General features: G+C 51.3%; 1 long non-coding RNA gene across 4 annotated transcripts in view; it reads right to left on the bottom strand.

Moving 5' to 3' along the window:
- The window catches only part of LOC110257416 (uncharacterized), a 94830-nt gene that overhangs the window by 27883 nt on the left and 48076 nt on the right, over positions 1 to 18871 (bottom strand). The window contains exon 3 of one of the 4 annotated variants that reach the window (XR_014831972.1): positions 15369 to 17538. The exons of the other annotated variants lie outside the window; for them this stretch is intronic. This is a non-coding gene — a long non-coding RNA (uncharacterized LOC110257416). Of the gene's footprint in view, positions 1 to 15368; positions 17539 to 18871 lie in introns of those variants that run through there. 4 annotated transcript variants of the gene reach the window in all.

Here is an 18871-nt window from a genome sequence, read left to right as displayed (position 1 = left end):
TATTTTTTATTTTGTCTTTGTAGGGCCGTACCTATGGCATGTGGAAGTTCCCAGGCTAGGGGGTCGAATAGGAGCTACAGCTGCCGGCGTACACCACAGTCACAGCAACACGGGATCTGAGCTGCGTCTGTGACCTACACCAGAGCTCACAGCAACGCCCGATCCTTAACCCACTAAACGAAGCCAGGGATCGAACCCTCATCCTCATGGACACTAGTTGGGTTTGTTAACCACCGAGTCACGATGGGAACGCCAACTGGATCATGGTTGTTATTTAATTTAATGTATTTATTTATTATTATCTTTTTGGTGACATGGGGGAGTGGGGTATTTTTTAAGTGATTTTTTAATTTAAAAATTATTATTATATTGAGGTACAGTTGGTTTATTTACTTACTTGGAAGTCCCAGGGCCAGGGATTGAACTTGCGCCATAGCAGGGTTCAATACCTGGCCCAGGATCTTCCACATGCTATGGGCATGGCCAAAACCAACCTACCCACCAAATAAATAAGCAAAAGTTCATCGTTTTTAGAGTATGTCATGAGCATGAGCGAGGTCACGGTTGACGGTACAGATGCGTGTCGGGGACCCAGTCAAGAGCTGTCGATGGCGGGGCACTGGACGGCCTCCACCCGCCCACTTCTGAATGGGGGTCCACTTCCATCTTGTGTCTTGACTCTTCCTTTGGTCTCTCCCTGGGAGGCACGGGGCCTGAAGATCACAAAGACTTTGAGAAGCTTCCTTCCCTGGAAGAGTGGAGACCCCCGGCCCCCGGGGCCAGGAAGCAAGGTGAGCAAACGAGAATCCTGCTGCAGTTCTCCCTTCGTCTGCAGCCCTCATACCTTCCCTCTTTGTTTCCTGCTGACAGTGAAGGATTGTGACCTTTTGGGTGGTGTTCTTATTGACAGAAAAGGGATGGATCAGTCTCAACAGAAGGTAAGACTTACCAAATAATTTATGCCACTTGGGAAAGATGAAGCTCACAGACATTTTTCAATCCACAAAGCCTTCAGCCCGCTTCTGTCACTGTATGTCATTCATTCATTCGTGAAGGACCCCGTCTGGGCACCACCACTGAATCAGTCAAGTGCTCATCCGAGCTCTATCCCAAGACCCCGGAGAAAATTTGACTTTTCCAGGTGATTCTCTTAGCCGCCATGTTTAAGGTTGAAATGAGGTCTCCAGAAATGTGGCCAGTGGAAATCTGAGAGGCACATCCCTCAATTTGAAGGCAAGAATTTTTTTTCCTTCAAGACTCACATATGGCAGAAGACAAATACATGCTGAGTAAAGAGACAGAGGTTCAGTGCACTGCACAGCCTGCTCTTCTAAATTCCTTTTTTCTTTTCTTTTTTTGCTGTACCTGCAGCATACAGAAGTTCCCCGGCCAGGGACTGAACCCATGATTCTGCAGCAACCTGAGCCACTGCAGCAACAACACCAGATCCTTAACCTGCTGTGTCACAGTGAACTCCTTCCTCTTCTAAATTAAAGAATATCTAAAAGCAACTCAACGCAAACACATCAGACGAATAGAAACATGTGTGTGTGTTGTGCTCAAAGAGAGATGGAGAGAGGAGAGGAAGGAAAGAATGAGTGGCAGAGACAGAGCCATGGAAAAGGAGGAAGGGCTTCAGAGGAAAAGAGAAGGAAAAGCAAAAACAGGGGAGCAAAGGAGAAATTGTTTCCCACTGTCTCCATAACCAGATTATGAGTGTTGCCTGGAAATCCAGGGCCGCCCCTAAGGACACGGCCAAGTCTCACTACGCTCTGTAACCTAGGCATGTAGCAGAGCACCCCGTAGACAGCAAGTGCTCAATAATTGTGTGAACACTGGCCAAGAGACAAAAAGAATCTGACTGTCAGAGTTCCCATCAGGCTCAGCGGAAATGAATCTGATGAGCATCCATGAGAATGCAGGTTCGATCCCTGGCCTGGCTCAGTGGGTTAAGGATCTGGCATTGCCGTGAGCTGTGGTGTAGGTCATAGATGTGGTTCAGATCTGGCGTTGCTGTGGCTGTGGTGTAGACTGGCAGCCCCAGCTCTGATTCGACCCCTAGCCTGGGAACCTCCATATGCCACGGGTGCGGCCCTAAAAAGCAAAAAAAAGAATCTGAGTCTTATGGAGAGTCCTCCCTCATTTGTGGCTTAAATGGACTCAATGTGATTCATGTCAACTCTGTTCTCTTTTCCTTTTTTTTCTTTCTTTTCCTTCTTTCTTTCTCATCTTGGAGAAAAGATACTCAGGTTTTTTCCAGGCATTCTTGGATTGCGGCCACCAGGGGGCACCATACCTCCAGGGAACTCTCCCATCCAGGTGAGGCTCTGAGAGCTAAAGCAAGACCAGGGTTCAGGTGTAGCTTTCCAACTGGACGTCCTGGTTTGGGATGCAGTAAGATGAGCGGATTGGCCAGTGCCCTGGGAAGCCCTTTCGGCAGCTCTCTCCATGGACAGAAGGCGTGGATGAGAGGGAAGGCTTCGTCTACTCACACAACAGGAGGAAAAAGAGCCCTCTGGGTTTACAGGAAGGCCCAGAGAGGATGATTTGCATGGTGGCCTGGGGGGGTCCTCTTTGACGAGCCTGTCTCCTCACCTGAGAGGCAAAGGGTTTGGCATCCAGACCTTCCCTCTCTGGGCCTCAAACTGGGCTGAGGTCACATGGCTCGTGAGAGGAAGAGACAAGACTCGAGTGTAAGGTCTTGGCTTCCCAAGCCGCTATTTTCTCTATACTTTGGGGAGTTCTCGCTTACGGGTTCCGACCCCTGCATTGTACTGGTGGACTTTCCAGAGGCCCCAGTGTGGATTTCTCAAAGATCCTCAGAGACCCTGGAAGACCTTCCTGGCCCAGAGCATGCCTTGCCTCCAAACCCACCTTCAGGCATTAGTAACCCCAAACCCACCTCTCCTTCACTGGTCACAGTGCAATTGGGATGAAAAGGAGAATCTCATTTCTTGGGGTTCCCATGGATTCATGGCGGAGTGCTGAAACACGTGCCGCTATTGTAACTAAAGGGTGAAGGGTGAACATTGCTTCATTTCCAGCCGAAGAATGCTGCAGACGAGGGTCCCCAACTAGGCTGCATACACTGGGGGAGGCGTCTTCACAAGGAGGTTGGTGCCTTCCAACATTCTACTCCTACTGCCGTTTCAGCAAATCTACCAAGTCTCCTCTTGGAGAGTTTCTGCAAAGTCCAACCTGGGTTTAAAGCAGGTCTCATTTGAAAATTATTATGGAACTGGAACTTCTAAAAATAAACATTGTAGGATTTATGGCAAGTTGAAACAGTTTCCTCCTTGAAAGTGACTCTCCAGGGTAACCGAGTGAGAACAACTGTCCTGGGCCATCCAGAGAAGCTTGGGGGTGGCCCTTGGTTCATCACAATCATTCTTTCTTGCGAGGGCTGAAGTCCAGAAATTTGCAAACTATGCATCTGTATCAATGATGATTACAGAAGACATTTCAGATTATTGTTTTAAACGTCATGAGACAGGCAGTTGAAATATTTTATTTCCAAGTCCAAGCCAGCAGTCGATACTGTGGGTCCAGCCCCTCTTCCCTCAGATGCATCATGAGAAAGTTGAAGATCATGAAGCCGACATGGAAGAACACTGGGAAAATCACAGCAGTGCCCCGAGGAAATGGTTTCTCAGGAGTTACCCAGCCCTTGGAGAAGCAGCAAGAGAGGCTCTGAAGGAAAGCCTCAGAGCAAGCATCTTGGAGAGCCAACCCCACTAAGGGGAAGACAGCAGAAGGGAGAAGCTGACTGGGCAAACCGTTGGCCATCTGGTCATCCATGGCTAGACCAAATTATGCAATCATTCATTCAACAAATATATATTACAGCATGCACTATTCTAAGCAGCGGGGATACAGCTGTCAACAGAGCAGGTATCTCAGGAGCCACTCAGAAAAGTTGCTGTGGGTAAGACCTCGCAAGGGATGGGAGGTAGGGAAAAGCAAATGACTAGCCCCCTCCTCAAGGAAGCTCCTTATTTAGGTAGACAGCCAGACAGAAAACCAGGAGAAACTCAACAGCATCAACCACATAGGTTATCCAAAGCATCAGCAGGTAAAAGGGCAGAGAATTAGGCCTAAAGAGGTAAAGACCTTCCTGACAATAGGAGGTGGGATTCCAGCCAAACCTCACAGCTTTGCTTTGTATCTCAGCCTAAGTGTCCAAACACAGATTAACATCAGCCATTGCACATTCTGCTGTCTTTACCTCCCACATTTCTCTCCCTCCACCACCCCAGGTTCCTGCCTGGACCTCGGCTAATGTGTTCCAACTCACCCCCTGTGTCCACGCTTGCTCCCCAGCCCTCACCTCTCCACGCAGCCCCGGGGGTCTTCATAGCCACTAATCAGCTTCTGTCATTTCCTGTTTGAAACCCACTGGCCTCTTCCAAACTGAGACGGAAATCCCAACCCTTCACCCTGTGTTCTCACCTCGCACAGGTGAGTCCAGCCAGCGTCCCTGACCTCAGCTCCTCATCCTCACCACAGGGCCTTTGCACAAGCCATTCTCTCTACCCAGAACACCGTTTAGCTATTCTGCACACGGCCGGCACCTTCTTATTGTTCACAGAAGCCTTCTCTGACCCCTGCCTTTAAGGATGCCCCCCCCCCCATCACTCTCTATCCTCTTTGGCTTCATCCATAGGCTCTGTCCTCTGCATCTGCAATTTTTATCTTGTTTACTTACGAATGTACTTGGTTGTCCTTGCCCCCACTAGAATGTACGCTCTTGGAGAAAACAAGGACTTGCCTGTTCACACCAAATCCCCAGCAGCTGGCATAGCTCCTCAAAGACAGCAGGACCTCCGTAAACAACTATCAAAGACGTGATGTTCTCTTTAATCCCCTTAAGCGGGCAGGTTTTGAAGGAGAAGTAGGATAAGACATACGGAAGGGCTGGTGAGCTGTACAAACACGCGTGGCTGGTGTGGAGATAAAGATGCTGTTGTGAGTCTAACCAGCTGTGGGATGAGGCCTGAGGAAGAGGGTGCCTCTGCTCCCAGATGTGACTGAGAAGCCCTGGGGGACCCCTCCCAGTGTGGGGCCCTTAGTGACCCCACGGGGAGCTCATCAGGATGACATCTTTCACATTCTGTCTACACTGCTGAGCTAATCCTTGTTGATAGGTGGCAAGGGGATTGTTAGGCAAGATGACCCTTGGCCTAGAACTTCTTGGCTGGGACCCAGGAGCACAGCTCCTTACCTTCCTGCCCCCAGCACAGCCCAGGTTCCCCAGGAGCCTGGGGAACCTGAATGACACAGAGGGATCCATCCCACAACCACTCTTGGGGTGGCCGCTGATCCTGGGGCTCCTGTCCCCCACCTGGGAGCCCCCGCGGGAGGAACCGCCATGTCCTGGGAGCCCACCTGCTGCCAGGCATGGTCCTCCGCCTCAGGCCCCTGTGACCCTCCCAGCAACGCCCCCACAGCTGCGCCGTTTCCGGTTGGGGAAACTGAGGCTCAGAAAAGCCAAGCTGGGTCTTGCCGGAGTCCCTCAAGTCAACACGTGAAAGGGCTGAGAGTTGACCTGGTCCAGGATCTCATCCTGTCGGTGTTCCCTCTAGGGACATGGCGTGGATCAGCCACCTGGAACCTTGTATTAATTTGTTTATTTGGGGAAGGGGGCTGTTGCAGGGACAAATGCATTAAATCATGAGTACAGAGCAACACCCAAAGTCCATAAATTTGAAAAGAGACTGCAAAGAAGCGCTCCTGCCTGGGAGTCCCAAGTTAGGGCCTTGAGGACAACGCAACACTGGTGGAAGCTTCTAGAAGGAACTGAACCTCTGAGAAAACGTTGCGCAGAGAGGCACAGGGCTGCCGCCTGCAGTTCCGCCAGCGGCCGCGTGGGCGCGCTGTTGTGCAGCGAGTGAGCGCTGTGCGTGGGGGGAGGCGGCATCGGGACTGTTCGGTTCCGGAGCTCAGAGGGTGGGCAGGGGGCGACCGCCAGTTCCTTCCCTTTCCTGGAGCCCACGGCCCCCACTCTGGTCATGGGGCAAGGGCCTGCTTGTGGCATCGCCCCCCCACCCACGAATGCCCGGCGTCCTCCTGACCAAACCCTGATGAGATGGGGTCCGGGAGGCAGACCCTGGGGAGAGGGGCTGGAGGGGACGGCTGGGGACTCGCCGGGGACTGGCTTGCTCGGGCAGGCCGAGAGCTCCACGCCTGCGGCGTCCTAATTGCGGGCCAGTCTCTTCGGGACACCTGTCACGGGCTGGGAACGGTGACACGCAGGGGAAGTGGGCTTGTTGGGGGGCGGGGGTCCCAGGTCCCCTCTGAGCAGGGGCGGGGGGGCAGGGAGGTGTCACGGGGCACAGCGATGCCCGGCTGTGACGCCTAGAACACTGATGGTGCAGAGGGGGACAGAACTGCCCATCCCCAGGGCCGCAGCTGGAAAGGGGGCTTCGGGAGGGGCGGAGGGGGCGCGGGGGGGGGGGTGAGGACGCTGAGGGAAAGTGTTGACGCCTGCTGGTGCCAAGGTCACCTGTATCTGGTGGGTCATGGTGCTGGGTGAACCTCAAGGACTTTGGGCCTGGACAGTGACACAGCAAGCTTTTCAGCCTGCAGAGAGGGTGTGTGTGTGTGTGTGTGTGGCAGAGAGACATGGCCTAACTCAAAAGAGAGAAAAACAGGCACACTCTTCCAGCTGAGGGACAGTGGGTGAGAGAGGCCGGTGCCCCTTGCTCCAGGGGGACAGAGGCTGAGGTTTTCAGCCCCCCCTGGGGGTTAAAGGAGGGAGACGTTTGCAAGGGGTCCCGAGCAGTAAACCATGATTTTTCTACCAGAGGGAGAGAGATGGGTTTTCCTCCCAGAGAAACAGCACAAGCACAGGCGTGCACACGTGTACACACACACACACACGCACACGTGTGAGCAGGACAGAGCCCCCGCCGCTCCGGCAGCGGAGAGCCCCCCTGGAGGGGGTGTGTTTCCTGCCCCTCTGAGCTCTGTGTGTCTCTGCTCCCTGGCAGAGGAACGGGCCGGGAGGGGATGGGTGGGGCGTGCCCTCTGTGTGTGCCCACACACACATCCACGGAGATTTCTGCAAACCAGAGGTCGGGATGCTTCTCAGGGAGGGCAGCTGAGCCAGGGCCGCAGGCCCATCTTTGTGCCTCAGTGTGTGTGAGAGACAGTGACAGAGAGACAGACAGAGATAGAGTCAGAGACAGAGACAGAAAGACAGAGATAGAGTCAGAGACAGAGAGACAGAGAGACACAGAGAGAGATACAGAGAGAGGCAGAGACAGAGAGAGAGCTCCAGACAGACAGAGACAGAGACACAGACAGGACTTTTTTTCTTCAACTATTTGTGAAAACAGCCCATGTATCATCCCTGCCAGGAGACAGATCCACGCAGAGACACACTTGCTGTTTGAACCACACACACGTGGACACATGCCGTTTCCGTGTTCTCTTTCCCTCTCATCTGAGCTTTCTTGGGGAGAGTGATTTTTGCAGGTTGATGAAAAGCTTTAGAGGGAGACTTTTCTGAGAGGGAAAAAGAGCATTTTCTGCCTGGAGATACACACGGTTCTGTGAGCTGAGAATTGGCATTTCAGGTGGTGCATACGTAGAAAACGAAGACCATCTGCCTCCGTGCGTGTGTGTGTGTGCGTGTGTGTGTCTGCCGCTGACATCAGGTTTTGCCACACATGGAAAAACATGCATTGTTTTTGCCTGCAGGAAGAGGCAGTCTAAAAAACAGGTGTTTTTTTTTTTTTTCTCCTACACACACACAGTTTTCTGAGGACGTGTGTTTTATCTGGTGTGGTCTCGATGGGGGGGGTGTATTTCTGCCCAATGATTTTTAAAAAGTGACTTTTCTGAGTGGAAATAGAGAATTTTATTTTTATTTTTATTTTTTTGCCTGGAGACAAGCACACATATAATTTTCTGTGAGTTGTTTGTCTGCTCGTTTTCCAGGTGATGCAAACACAAAGAAGAGCCACGGTGTGTGTGTCTGTGTGTCTGTGTGTTGGGAGTTTTTCTTTCTGGAAAAAGGACATTTTTTTTCTGCTTGCAGGGAGTCGGCTCAGCACAGAGAGATTTTTCTACTTATAACCACACTCACGCGCACACGGCTCTCTTCTTGCTGTGTGTGTGTGTGTGTGTGTGTGTGTGTGTGTGATTTCTGCCTGGTGGCAGATCTTTAGAGGGAGAATTTTTGAGAGGCAAAAACAATACCTTCTGCTGAGAATGAGGTTTCTAAGAGCCAGTGATTATAACATGCTGGTGTTTCAGGTGGTCCATCCCATTAGTGAGAAAAGGAGAGCTCTCCTATGTGTGTGTACATGTGTGTGCATGCATGTGTGTGTGTGAGAGAGAGAGAGCGAGAGGGAGAGAGAGAGAGACAGAGAGGGAGAGAGAAAGAGACAGAGTTTTTCTGTCTGGAAAAGGCTGCATATTTGGGGTTTGCAAGAAGCCAGACCACAAACAGTGACTTTGCACACGCACGCACGCACGCACACATGCACATGCAATTCTCAGACACGGAGAGGGAGTGAGAGTGGGCGTTTTCTCCAGGTGCTCTTCCCTTGGGGGGCATTTGTCCCCCGGGACAGAGTCTGGGGAGAAAAGCCTTCTCAGGGGGAGACGTCATTCTGTCTGCAGACAGATCTTTGTGGGCTGAGAATGAGAAGGAAAGAGGGTTGATTTTTCACATGGTGCACACTTAGTGGGGGGCACGCCTCTGCCTGAGTGTGGGTGTGCAGAGAGGGCGGTGGGGGGGTGGAAACACACAATGTTCCTCCTGCTACAAGTCCGTGCGTGTGTGTGTGTGTGTGTGTGTGTGTGTGTGTGTTTAGACAACATCCTGGGAAGATCAGGCTTTTCTGGGGCGGCAGAGTGAGGCCTTGCAGCCGAGTGAGTGTGTGTGTGTGTGTGTGTGTGTGTGTGTGTGTGTGTGTGTGTGTCCAACATGGTTTTTTTCTGCCTGGAAAACAGCACATTCCTCCTGCAACCATCTCCGTCTATAGGGACATTCAGGCCGAGAGACAGAGGTTTCCACTGGTTTTGTCTGTTTTTTCCTGCACACACACACACATGCACACACCCACCCACCCACCCCCTACAATTTTCTTCTTGTTCAGAGAATGTATGTGTGTTTTTCTCTCTCTGGTACCTATTTTCTCAAGGGAACCAGCATCTCTGCCCGGTGAGAACAACCTACAGGATAGACTCTCAGAGAATATTTTTTGTCTAACACACACGCACACACACACACACACACGCACACACACACACGCATTTACTTTTCTGCAAGCCGAGAGACAGAGTGTTTATTTGTCGGTGATGACTCTCTAAAGAGAAGTAATTTCTGTCTAGTTTTAATGATGAATAGAGAGAACTTTCTGCCTAAATTTGTGTGTGTGTGTGAGTGTGTGTGTGTGTGTTTTCAAGTCAGGTTTTTCTGCCTGAAGAGAAGACATGTAGATTTTCCTGCCTGTGGGGAGAGACCAGCCATCTGTGGACAGAGGTTCTTTGCTGCGCGTGCGTACACACACACACACACACACGCACACACTTCCTCGGGCTGTCAGAGTGAGGCTAAGCATTTCTCTTCCATGGATGCTTTCTTCGTGTGATTGTATGTGGGAGTGTGTCTTTAGAGAGAGACTTTTCTGAAGCAGAAAGAGACCGACAGAGAGAAAGAGAAAGACAGTTAGTAAAAAAAAATAGAAAAAGAAAGAAAAAAGAAAAAAGATTTAAAACGGTAGAAGGAAGGACACACACACACACACACACACACACACACACACGTTGCCCCAGGAGGAGAGGGTTGGTTTAGCCAGTGGTTCAGAGTCAGAGAGAGAAGGGAAGGCAGTTTTGTGTGTGTGTGAGACAGAAGGGGTATGTTTTTCTTCATGAATAAAGGCCATATTTTTTCCCTCATTGCAGGAGAGAGAAATCAACCCAGAAAGACATGTATCTGCTAGACACACACACACACACACACACACACACACGAGTTTTCTTCTGGGACAGAGAATTTACGTGTATGTTTTTCTCTCCGGTACGTATTTTCTCAAGGCAGCCAGCATCTCTGCCTGGTGAGGACGAGCTTGAGAAGGAGAATCAGAGAGGAAGTGTTTTCCCTGATACACACACACACTTTTCTGTATGCTTAAATATCATGGTTTTTTTTTTTCACAAATGATACTTCTCTAAATAAAGGAAGTAATTTTTGTCCAGTTTGAAATCTAATAGAACTTTCTGCGTGTGTGCGTATGAGAGAGACACAGACAAAGAGAGATGGAGAGATTTTTTTTTTTTTAATTTCCTGGAAAAAAACCCACAGATGTATTTTTTAGCTTCCACGGAAAAAAGGCCAGAGGCAGAAGCACTTCAGAAGTACACGTTTTTCCCTCACATGTACTTCTCTGGAGAGGGTGTGCAGGGGTCTGCGGGGGCACGTTCCCAGAGCACCCCCGCCAGGGATGCTGACGGCACAAGCCCTGCGAGCCCTCCGGGTACCGTGATTTTCCTGGACCAGGGGGCAGGGGGCAGAGCATCAAAGGGTCAACTCACATCCGGGCAGGATGGAGTGGGAAGGTGCAAAATTTCATCTCGGCCCTCAGCACAGCAGGCAATGAACTTATTGACAAAGCAGAAGTAGACCCCCAGCCACAGAAAACAAACTTATGGTTACCGGAGCGAAAAGCTGGGGAAGGATCAATTAGTTTGAGATGAACAGACATAACCTAGATAACGAGCTCCCCTCTGCACAGCTCAGGAAAATATGCTCCCCGTTTTATCATAACCTGTAAGGGAAACAAATCTAGAAAAAATATATAACTGAATCACGGTGCCATGTACCCGAAACTAACACAACATGGTCAACCGACTCCACTTCAATTCAAAATTTAATTAAATCCAAAACAAAACAAACCAAAAAAAAAAAAACCCTTATGAATTGTTTATCAAAAAAACTCCTCCAAACAACCTTATGAATTGTTTATTTCTGGAATTTTCCACTTTGTATTTTCAAAACAAGGTTGCCTGCAGGTAACTGAAGCGGAGGCTGGGGGCGGAGGGGGGGCCACTGTGTCAGTGCTCAGAGGTGGGCGTCTTTAGAGAAAGGCTTTTGAGAGAGACAGAGAGAGGGAGGAGGGAGGGAGGGCATTTCAGCAGGGACGCATCTGATTTCCTGTGTGCTGAGCGAGACGGGCAATGACTCTGCATTTCAGGTGGTGGATGCTTGGCAAAGAAATGGAGCCAGTTCCGTCCTGGGAGAGTTTGGACCAAGGGGCTGCGGGGAAGGGGGGGCATCTTCCTACCCACGTGTGGCAGCTCGGAGCAGAGGCCGCAAGGGTCTACCTGATGTTTTATAATAACTCGAAGTGGAGTTCGACCTTTAAAGACTCCGAATCACTATAGTGTACCCCTGGAACTTATAGAAGATTGTATACCACCTGTGCCTCAGGAAACAATGAAAACAAAAACCCAAAATGTGTTAACAGGCAAATCAGTAACAGCAACAACAACAAATAGGTGTGTTCCACCCAGAGACACAGACCCTGGCTCCCCTTCGGTCCGCAGTGTCTGAAGCCTGCTCAGTCAAGAGGCCTCCAAAGCTCAGAGCCTGCAGGGACCCAAGGGAACAGTTGTCACCAGTCACTTTAAGTGCTTCGGCAGGGCGGGGACAGAGGGCACGACCCCTCTGATTGGAAATCGTTGCTTTGGCCTTGAATCTTACAACATCCTTGAAATATGTGACCCAGGACAGAGGGCCTGCCCTCATCCCTCCGCTTCCCCCGCTCCCCCGACACCCGCCACTCCGGGGAATGGGGAGGGGGAGAGGGAGGGGGAGGGACCGGCTAGTCTTGACCAGACCTGCAGAGGGGATGCATGGAATTCCATCCCGGGGAGAGCGGGAGTGTGGGGCCACTGGTGGGGTTTGGGGTTTTTGCTGCAGCCCCGCTGATGGATGGGACTGGGTCTGTGAACCCAGAGCTAACTTCTGGGGTGGCTCCAAGTGCCTGCCTGCCTCTCCCCGCTGCCACCCCTTGCCTCCTGGGAGACGAGGCAAGAACTGGGGCTTGTTGGGTTGTGATGAGGTTGAGATGGGGCCCTTGGGAGGCTCTAACTCAGGGCCTGGGCTCAGCAGACAGGTTGTTTTCATCTGCTTCACTATATGCCACGTTGTAAAGATTCTGAGAGTCAACACCCAACAGTCATGAATTTCCCCTTGTTTGTGCGAATGGAACGCTGATTTTGTGCGACGATGCGTCCAACTCCACAGAAAGAGAGCTGATTCGTTTCAGCCGTTGCAATCTCATTCTCTATCATCTTGACTGGTGTAGGGATGGGCGTACAACCTACTCTTAGGCTGAAGTGCAAAAGGAAATCAATGAGGGGCTTGTGGAAGAGAGCATCCTCATAATAAGGAAAGTGTCATAAAGAGAAGGCTCTTTGGCTTACATCCCCTTCTTTCTTGTTTGGGATGCATAAGGATGTGATGCCTGGAGCTATGGCAACCATTTTGTGGCCATGAAGATGGCAAAGCAGAAAGATGGAGTTTTTGAGTCTATTGCTGTGAGTTACTACTCATCTCTAGGCTGCTAGTTGTACAGGATGGGTCAACCTTGCTATCTGAGTCACTTGGGGTGAGTTAAATCATCACCTGCAACCATAGGGATTTTGATCAACACATTTTTATAGTGGATTAAAGTTGCCATTCTGAAAAATTGCAGATAGGTAAATGGTTTGAAACAAGCAACAAGCTGGCATTGAAGGTCTCATCCTTGCAAAAAATTTTTTTCTTTTCTTTTTTTCCTTTTTAGGGCCACACCCATGGCACCTGGAAATTCCCAAGCTAGGGGTCAAATTGGAGCTACAGCTGCTGGCCTACACCACAGCAATGCTGGATCCAAGCCACGTCTGTGACCTACACCACAGCTCACGGCAACACCAGATTGGACTCCCCAATCCACTGAGTGAGGCCAGGGATCCAACCTGCGTCTTCATGGCTACTAGTTGGATTCCTTTCCCCTGCGCCGTAATGGGAATTCCTCTTGTAAAATTTCTTAGGCGCTTGCTAGGGGAGCAAGCAACCTTATTCTGACCTCTCTTTCCTTAGAGGCTAAGGGTTAGAGAAAGTTGCAAATCAATCCAATTTTCCTTAAATGAACTGTGTGTGAGAGAGGTCAACTCATTTTGTGGCATAATAACCTTGCTTGGGGTTGCTGGTTCTGTCACCACACTTGGTATTTAGGGAGCACTGACTATGAGGTCCAGTCGTTAAGCTCATTTCACAGATGGACACAAAGGCACCCACAGGCACCCCGCTAACTGTACCTGAAGAGTACATCTTCAAGTTCAAGTCTATCTCATGCCAAAACCTGAGTCTGAACTGGGTCTTTTAGGCATTGCCCTTAAAAATATTGCGAGTCTTATTTGTTCCACTGCCAGTGGTGGGGGGTGGACTTTAGGAGTGGTGGGGGCCACACATAGATGCAGATGTCTCTGCAGAAGATGAGGTAGGGAGGGGGAGGGCAGGTAGAGAGAGACTGAGGGGAGGGGGCCTTGGGGAGAGGAGGACAGACCAGTGAGCATGGGGAATGACCTCTGCCCTGAGGGTCACCCCAGCTGCCATTTCTCGGCTCTGACTGTGGTGTCTATTCCCCTGGGCATATCCACCTCTCTAATTGTGTTATCCCAGTTGGTCCTTTGGACAAGCCTACAGGGATGGGAGTTTGCAAATTCACAACCCTTGGGCCACATTTGGGCCACAAATGTGTTTCTGGTAACTTGCAGAGCATTTCTGAACTTGGTGAACTTGGATCATGAGGGCTTCTGGCTGAAGCCTATGCCCTGTCCCTTGTTGCATCTCCCATTTTACAGATGAGAAAGGTGAGTCTAACATCTTTGTCTCTCTTTACCCCAGGTACCTGGCACAAGGTAGGTTCCCTGTGAGTATTTCTATTTAAATGAATGAATGAATGCCCTGGGCTTCTTGGCTGTTAGAGGCATCCAAGCCTCCTGGGCTTTTTAAGCTCTGGGATAAGAGAAGACATGTCAAGATATTACTTTCCTGGGGCACCGTCTAGAAGAGGAAGCAAAATCTGTCTCTGTATAATGAGGGAACTAGCAGGTGCTACATGGTGGGGTCCCACCCAGGAGCAGTTTGGGATTTGAATGAGTGAGACACTGATCTACACTGAAGTGGGCAATGACAGCCACATGGAAGAGATGAGGAAACCCAGACAAACGGGCAGGGTTTGTCTAGGAGTAAAGGAGGACCTGCCTTGCACACAGGAGGTGCTCAATAAATAAGAGTTGGTTTGATCTAGAAGATCATGTGGCTCCATGCCCAGGAAAATAGTTACTGGTATTCTGTTGTCAGTAAATGTTTTTGGGATAGATGGACAGATGATTGGATGGATGGCTAGAAAGATGGATGGGTAGATGGATGGACAGATGGATGAATGGATGGATGGATGGATGACTGGATGGATGGATGGATGGATGCATGGATGATTAGATGCATGGGTGGATGGATAGGTGGATGACTGGGTGGACAGAAGGATGACTGGGTGGACGGATGGATGGATGATGGATAGGTGGGTGGATGGGTGGGTGGGTGGGTGGGTGGATGGATGATTGGATGGAGGGGTGGATGGATGAATGGATGGATAGGTGGATGACTGGGTGGAGAGATGGATGGTTGGGTGGATGGAGGGATGGATGATGGATAGGTGGGTGGATGGGTGGGTGGGTGGGTGGATGGGTGGATGGAGGGATGGGTGGATGGAGGGATGGATGATGGATAGGTGGATGGATGGGTGGGTGGGTGGATGGATGACTGGATGGAGGGGTGGATGGGTGGGTGGGTGGATGAATGGATGGATAATGGATAACTGGATGGACGGATGGATGGATGTTAACTTGGGAGAAAAAGGGGACATTTCAAGCTGGTCCTGGCAAGTCATGAGACAAGGCAAGGGTACTGAAAGTTAAAGGTAAAAATAATCTGCCACTTCTGAGTGATCCAAAAGTGAGGGGCCAGGTAACTACCCCCTATCTCTGTGTTTGGGTGGATTGCTCTAGTGATACGAAATTCTCTCCCTGATATAAACAAATCAGAAGATACTGACTGAGGGTTCTGTAACGGTCCTGAGCAACCTCCAGCCTGGAGTTGGTTCTCTAAGAGACATAGATCTGTAGATTCTCTGAATTTGTCCCTTGCAAGCTCTGTGGGGGCCAGGACAGCTGGCTGCTGGCAGGGTTTCAAGGAGCCTCAGCAAGGCAGAGAAGCATTAATGGACTTTATCACGTTGTCAAGAACTTAAAATTGCAGTCATTTACACGACTTTGTTTTAATTGCAGCAATAAATAATTTTTGCTTAATTAGGATGCATAAACATATATCATTTATTAACGAAAATAACTTGCAGTAAAAATTGATGTGTTTTGCCATTGGGCACATTCTGTAGTGTTTGGAAATTCTGAAGAATAAGCAATCACACAAACACGAGAAGCAGGCATTCACAGGTAGAAGCAAGCAGTGTGTCAGGCTTACTGTGCGTCTGGCTCTGAGCTGCTGTAGAAAGAGAACCAACAGCAGCAAAAAAACACTCTATGGGGGTCATTGCACAGAACCTTGCAGCTGGGTGGGAGTCTTACAATGTATCAGCTTTTCTAGGCAACCTCTCTGTGCCTCACTTCCTCATCTGCAAAAGGCATCAGAATTGGAGCTGCCTCCTGAGAGTGTTCGGATTTGCATGAAAAGGACCACAGAGGAGAGACGTACCTTTAAGTGACTCAGCATCTGACTCCCTTTCTTCTAGTAACGTCTCCTGATGTCCCCAGAGGGACGAATTCCTCATTCCCAGTCCATGTGGTTTGCGTGGGGCTAACACCCCAGATCTTTGAGAAGGGGGTCATGCAACTCAGCCCTAAATCAGTCAGCATTATTGTAACCAGCAGTATTGTAACCAGACTCACGCTATCCAATGATTGTTAGTTAACAATAAAGAGGTTGAAGAAGCAAAATGTGACTCTTACATAGAACCCCTGGCCTCCTTAACTCGACAGTCCCATGAGGAATGGGATGCAGGCCTGCACTTCAGGCATTTGCATCAGTTTGAAGCATGAGCTGGAAGTAAAGGAAAGGGCATTTCACTGCCCCATAAAATCAAAAACTGAGCCTAAATCAAATCATATCACTTGAGTTGGAAGGTGTTGCCCAAGAGCTTATTATTATTAATAATAAACTGATCCAGAGGAAGAAGCTCTTGGAATTGGCTGCAGCGACTGAGAGAAGTTTCCCAAAGATGGTGGGCCTCTCATTCCCTCTGTCAACAACTACTGATTAAGCTCGGCGCACCCGGACAGCCGTCTCACACAGCGCGTCCTCGGAGCGTCGGGCGAAGAGCAATCCCACAAGAGAGATGGTGTTTTTATTCCAGGCTAATAGATTCAGAAGCTGAGGCTCAGCAGGGTCAAGCAGCTGTCTTAGGACTCTAGTGGTTGCAAGTGACAGAAACTCAGGACCAAGGGAGAAATCTACTAACTCGCGTACCAGGAGATTCCCAGAGCCGAGACCCGGCTGAGTATCAGCAGAAGCGCACCTCTCCCCGCCTCTCTGCGCCACGGCCCTCTCTGAGGCCTCATTCCCAAGCCAACTCCTCTCAGGAGGCCCCAGGCTTGTGTCCCCTCAGTGGCCAGGGAAAGAGGGAGCCTTGGACACACAGGAGAGGATCAGGCCTTGCGAGATGGAGGCAGAGAATGGGTGATGCAGCTCCCAACCGAGGGGCACCTGGAGCCACCAGGAGCTGGGAGAGACAAGAAAGGGGCCTGGCCCGGCCCTCCCAATTCATCCAGACCTGACAGAACAGATGCCTGTTGTTCAAAGCCACCCAGAGTGTGCTCACCGAAGCTCCAGGGAACATCGCACCTCCTTGGGGGAGGCGCTGCTCCCTGCCCTCTGGGGTAAGGGCCCGGGACTGGGCTTCTACCTCATTCAGGGACCCCCGACATCCTCTCAGGGTGGAGTCCAGGAGCCACTGGGGGAATTTCCATCCAAGGAGCAAGCCAACCAATCTGGGCCTTTAAATGCCTCCCCCTGCCCGACCCCACTGTTGTGTGGGATGCAGACTGGGGCTGGGAGGACTGTACACTCCAGCTGCCACCCTCGATCCTTGAAAGGCCTCGGATGCCCCAGCTGCTCCTGCCATCCTCGCAGCCCGAAGGCACTGCCACAGCCCAGGAAGGCAGGCTTGGGTGATATCCCTTTCCCACAGCTGTGGGGTGGGACACCTGTTTGGGGCAGCCAGAGTCAGGGGAGGGCTATTGGCCCCTGGTGGCCCGAGCAGCCGCTGACAATGACGCCCTTCGTGGAGGCACAGACGCAGGGACAAAGGGATGGCTCTCCAGAAATCCTGGATCCAGAGTGTGATTGACTTCGCTCCGTGCCCATGTCACTTTCATCGTGCCCATCATATTCCTGGTGCCGCCTCCTGGTCTTGACCCGACTTCACCACATCCGGGGACAGGATCTCCCCGACCTCATGCAGTTTCCTTGGGGAGAAAGACAGCGCGCTCTTCTTGACACCAGCTGATGTCCTTTGATGTACACCTGGCTGAATCTGTTTTAATATTTCAGCTGAGGTCCAGCTTTTTTCCTTCCTTTTCCTTCGACGACCACAAAGTTCCCAGGCTAGGGGTTGAACTGGAGCTGCAGCTGCAGGCCCACTCCCTAGCTTTCGGCAATGCCAGATCCTTAACGGAGGCCAGGGATCGAACCTGCATCTGCATGGACACTAGGTTGGGTTCTTAATCTGCTGCGCCACGACAGGAACTCCCTGAGGGTGAGTTTCCTCCAGTTCCTTACGCTCTTTGACCAAGTTTGAAAGGCGGGCTGGGCCTCCCACGGCAACCTCGGCTTGCAGCAAGAGAAGGAGAGGGACGGGGGCCCAGTGACCCGATTCCGTGGTGGTGCCAGTGACTTTTCTCACGCACATTTGCCTCACCTTCTCCAGTCCCACAGCCACCTGAGTGGCGGCAGAAAAACCGAGCAGCCTCCCTGGAGAGGTGCCGGGGAAGTGGGACATCTCAGATACTTCTTCCCAAGAGGGAGACTTCCTTCGCCCGTCTTTGCACCCGCTGGGTGAACCCGCTCTTCTTCTGGGCTCCCCTTGTGCCAATTTAGGGGACTCTTGCCTGGTGATTCGCCACCTCCCTGGGGTGTGTCTCTCGTCACCTCCCGGGATGCTGAGGTCTCTTTGGAGAGACACAAAGGCCCCAGGACCTTTCCCCAAGTGGGGGAGTGGTGTTGATGCCGGGTGTCCTCCAGCAATTTCGCCCCACTCTGGAGCCCCGGAATCCCAGCTCCGGCACTTCTTTGCCAGTGCGGTGGTGGACAGCCAGGCAGTGGTCCATGCCTCCCCAGCTGGCACTTGAGCACACAGGGAAGGTATGGACAGTGAGGGGGGCGGGGGGGGAAGAACGCCCCCACCCCACCCCCGCAGCCAAGAAGCCAGGCAGATGGTCTCTCAGGCTGAAGGACCCTTATATTCCTGTTGGCAGCCACTCCCTCCATCCCCGACTCGGCTCCAGTTTAAACATTCCTTCTGGTTTTCCGGGAGGAATTGGTAGAATTCGCATGTCTGTTTTTCCCCAGGTCGCCTGTCTGGGGACAGAACTGCTGTGGGTTTCTTTGGTAGCCACGTGGAGAGCGCCATCGTCAGGCAACAGGAGAGGCCAGGGTGGCGCCGGGGCCAGCGTGGAGCTGAGGGCGGCCTCTGGGTCCTCCCTGGTGCCCGGTCCCTCCACCCGATGGGCAGAGGCAGTGGCCTCCCCTGCTGACCCGGGGTCCTGCTCCCGTCCACTTGGGGCCTCGGTTTCCACCCCC

Source organism: Sus scrofa, chromosome 17 (genome assembly GCF_054392235.1).
Source record: "Sus scrofa isolate SSC_HxYL_T2T_F1_AM1 chromosome 17, Sscrofa_HxYL_maternal_Yorkshire_Landrace_v2.0, whole genome shotgun sequence".
Classification (NCBI taxonomy): Eukaryota; Metazoa; Chordata; class Mammalia; order Artiodactyla; family Suidae; genus Sus; species Sus scrofa.
The sequence above is the reverse complement of the archived record's forward strand: the minus strand, read 5'-3'. Positions and strand labels throughout refer to the sequence as shown.